Here is a 4,740-nt window from a genome sequence, read left to right on the forward strand (position 1 = left end):
TATTTGTTTGCCTACAGACTGCAAGGTCAATATGAATCACAAGGTCGGTGGTTCAAACTTACTAGACACTCCTCATTGGAACTGATCAACGGCACTATACAATAATAATAACACAGACCAATAGAATATGTATCTATTTCTCCTAAAACACTGTAAGTTGATTAGCAACCAAATCTCCCATCTCACATTTGATATTGAATTATTTATATATGTTCTTGTTGTTAAGTGCCATAGAGATAATTCCTATCCGTAGCTACCCTGTATAGGGTTTGCAAGGAGCAGCAGTGAGTTTGAACCATTGACCTTGCAATTCCAATGACTTTGCCGTCTGATGCATTAGCCCACAGTGCCACACCAGGACTCCTGCTTATACACAGCCACACAAAAATAAGTTATGGTGGTGGTGGTGATGTGCCGTGGAGTAGGTTCCGACTCATAGCAACCCTGTACAGGGTTTCTGAGGCTGTAAATCTTTACGGGAGCAGAAGGCCTCATCTTTCTCCCGTGGAAAAGCTGGTAGTTTCAAATCACTGACCTTGTGGTTCACAGCCCAATTCGTAACCACTACGCTACCCAGTTTAATAATAATAATAATAGTAATAACAATTATTAAAATAGTTCACATTTATTAGGCACTTGCCCTATGCCAGTCACTGCTGTGAGTGATGTTGATAGAGTCAGGATTTGAAGCCAGGCAACTCCAAGATATTGTGGGTTCTGGAGTTGATGCTTTGGATTAAATTCTGATTCTACCACTGAATAACTGAGTTATTCTCTGTGCCTCACTGCCTCATCTAAAAAATGGGAATGTTAATAGTGTCCAAGTCATAGGATTAAATTTACAGATTAATTTAGAAAATTCATGTTAACCACTTAGCTTAACTCCCACACTATAATAAATACAACAGTTAACTCGATTTATTATAATTGTTGTAAATTCAACCTTCATGGCCAGAAATTCAAAACAGTTTCAAAAGAAGACCTGGAACAATGGATATTATTGATGTCAGATGGATATTGGCTGAAAGCAGAGAATAACAGAAAGATGTTTACCTGTGTTTTACTGGCAGTGCAAAGGCATTCAACTCGTGTGGATCATAATAAACTATGGTTAACATAGGGAAGAATGGAAAATGTGCACTTAATTGTGCTTATTTAGAACATGTACAAAGAGCAAGAGACAGTCGTTGGAAGTACAAACGGTTCCATAACAGGAAAGGCGTACTCTAGGGTTGTAAGTTTTCATCAATCTGTATGCTTAGCAAATAATCCTAGAAACTGGATTGCTACAGCATTCAGTATGGATTACAACTCAGTGTAAAGAACTATGTTGTTTTTATTAAGTGCTGTTGAGTCATAGCGACCCTGTATAGGGTCTCTAAAGAGTAGTTGGTGAGCTTGAACTGCCAACCTTGCAGTCTAGCCTATTAATCTGCAGTTTCATACCAGAATGCCAAATAAATGACTGTTGTTGTTGTTAAGTGCCATCAAGTCAATTCAAACCCATAGTGACCCTGTATAAGGTTTCCAAAGAGCATCTGGTGAGCTTGAACCACCAACCTTGCAGTTCAAATGACTTTGCACATTAGCCCACAGTGCCACACCAGGACTTGTAGTTATGGTGAAATCATTATGGTAAGTTATAGTTATGAAAAATAGTTAAGGTGAGCTATAACCTTTCACTCAGGATAGGAAAAAATAGATTGTCTAAACTCTTGTGTTTTGGATACACTTTTTCCGTATCTTACCTAAATATATAAAATTCATTCAGGAAAGATCTGAGTGAGAATAAACAAAACAAAAATGTCATACTTGTTTAACCTACAGAGAATTCTAATTCTTTTTTTTTTTTTTTTCAAGGAAAAAAGATATCCTCCGTGTCCCCAGGTAGCATTAACATATCAAAGATGAAGTATTTTACAAGTGTTATATAAGTTTTGCAAACCCACAAAAGCTTCAAAAGTCAGTTTCCTATGTGCAGTATGTGCTTGTGCATGTTATTTACATGAGCAGATTATTTGCGAAAAACACGGTGCCAAACATGCTAGTAAAATCCAATTTGATTAAATATTTTCTCATAAAAGAATTGTTTTGGTATCTGAGGAACCATACTCAATTTTCTAGGTTATACTAAAGCATGATTTTGATGATAAAGACACATTTTCCTACAATGAAAATTAAATGTATACCAGACATTTTCTTTGAATAAGATGAAAGGGATTTTACAACAATTGTCAGGACCTGATAGCCTGTTAAGGAGCCCTGGTGGCACTCTAGGATAAGCACTAGGCTGCTAAGCAAAAATCAACAGTTTAAATCCACCAAGCTCTGTGAGAGAAAGATGAGGCTTTCTGCTCCCATAAAGATTTACTGCTTCAGAAACCTTATATAGGGTGGCAGAGGGAGTAGGGGATGTGTGTCAGGAAATAAATCCACCTAACCAGAGGAGAGGTGACATGAGGTATTTTGATGTTTGATGTTGCTCATGCTTTTTAAAAAGGAAGCATTACAGTGGTGTATGTTAAGGATTACCTAGTATGTTGTGGTGCCATGGGTTAATGCGCTGGATTGCAAGATGATTTGAACCACAAGATCAGCAGTTCAAGTTCACCAGCAGCTCCTTGAAAACCCTATATAGGATTGCTATGAGTCAGAATCAACTCAATGGCATGTAACAACAACAGCATTGTGATAGAGGAATCCTGGCATGGTGCTAGGATAAACACTGGACTGGTAACCACATGGTTGGTAGTACAAACTCACCAGCAGCAGCTCAGAACCCCTATATAGGGTTGCTATACAGGAACCCTATACAGCAACGGACTGACTCAAGGTCAGTTAACAAGAACAACAATTGTGTTAGAAAACAAAACCCAAAACAAATCTGCCTTGAAAGAAGTAGTCAGTATGCTCCTAAGAAGAAAGGATGGCAAGACCTTGATCTCATACTTCGGGCATGTTATCAAGAGGGACCAGTCCATGGAAAAGGATACCATGCTTGGAAAAGTGGAGGTTGCTTGAAAAAGAGGAATACTCCCCAATACAATGGATCAACATAGTGACAGCAACAATAGGGATCAAACATGACAATTAGAAGGATGGCACATGACCAGGCAGAGTTTTGTTTTGTGGTGCTCAGGTAGCTGTAAGTCAGAGCTGACTGGATGACACCTAACATCAACAACATCAATGTGTTTTCTTGTTTTTATTGAACTAACACTTCAGTGCAATCATAGAAAGTACCCAATTTCTTGGATCCAGTCTTAAAATTTTGTGAAATACTAGAATGTACTTTCTTATTTAAAAGTGTTTGATAATAGTAAGACATTCCTAATGATAGAGATTTAGAAGAAATGAGGTGAGATTAGAACAACAACAACAAAAAATGAATGGAGAAGAGGAAAAGCCTGGAAATTTGAAAGCTTGAGATGTCACTCAAGTTTCTGGAATCATGAGCTCTGTGTTCTTCATTGTCAGTTTTCTTGATGTGGTACAGAAGAAAAATAATAAAACTATTTCAAACACATGAACCCTGAATTCATGACCAAAGAGGATTTTTTCTACCAGTCATTGAGGCATGTAACTTTTTGAACCCTGGAAAATGCTTGGATTGTAACAAAACAAACACTTTACCAAACATCTAATAGCCTCCAATAAAGAATCATTCCATTCTTTCTCAAACTTAAGGACTGAGTATTACAGATTTTGAATTCCATAAAAGGATAGGAGGTAGTACAATGAATATACACAAAATAAATATTTGAGAAATTAATTTCCCATAGCATTTGTTAGATCTAAATTCCCACTAATTCTAAGATATTTTTGCTAACAGCCAAAGAGAATAATAAACAAATGTTTAACTGATATTTTTTGTTAATGTTAAAATGGGCAAGGGTCATTTAGGCCTTTAAAACAGTCTTTCTTTAGAGTAAATAGGACTATGATAACCCTAAATACATAACACTAAAACAAAGATTGCCAGTGAAAATAATATTACTCATCACCCTCTACCACCAATTTTCCCCAATAAACAGGGCTGAATATTTCTCCCTCAACCTGCACTTTTTTATGGCATTTCCTAGGACAACACATACACATATTGAAATAATATGTGTTTTTTTTTAAAAGTGGTTAATGTGACTCAAGACATGGTCAGTATTTAAAGCCCAGGATTGATGTAGGATTTTCTCATAAAAGGACACTGACTAAAACATAAACTACAACATAAACAAACCCCACGACTGGGGAGAATGCAGACATAGGCTGTCTATTAAAGACAGCACAAAAAGAACCAACTGACTTTGTAACCAACTGAATCTACAACATTTCTATTATTCCTAAAGCACACTGTTCTTAGGTGCCATTGAGTTGATTTTCAACTCAATCAATGCTCATGAATGTAACAGTCAAGAAATCAAATGACAAAGGAGGCGGGGCTTGTTGGCGGTTAGGGTGGAAGGGCAGTGAGGTTCACTGTTAGTAATACCACAGAATACCAGGCAAAGCAGACCCAGGGCAGAGCTCTAAAACTAGGAACCACAGAGATAGGAATATTTAAAAGGGTTGAAGGCTGGTAGCTAGTGGAACTTGTAGCAAAAGTAAGAAATCATGTACTTTTGAAACTACCCGGCTCTGCGGCCTGGAGTTAACAACTTGGGCGAGACCAAACAGCAAGACCAAGTGGAGGAAGCAGACACACCATGGAAAAACGCAGCAGGAACCTTGGAGCAAAGGTGGACA

This window comes from Chrysochloris asiatica, unplaced genomic scaffold (genome assembly GCF_000296735.1).
Source record: "Chrysochloris asiatica unplaced genomic scaffold, ChrAsi1.0 scaffold00032, whole genome shotgun sequence".
NCBI classification, from domain to species: domain Eukaryota; kingdom Metazoa; phylum Chordata; class Mammalia; order Afrosoricida; family Chrysochloridae; genus Chrysochloris; species Chrysochloris asiatica.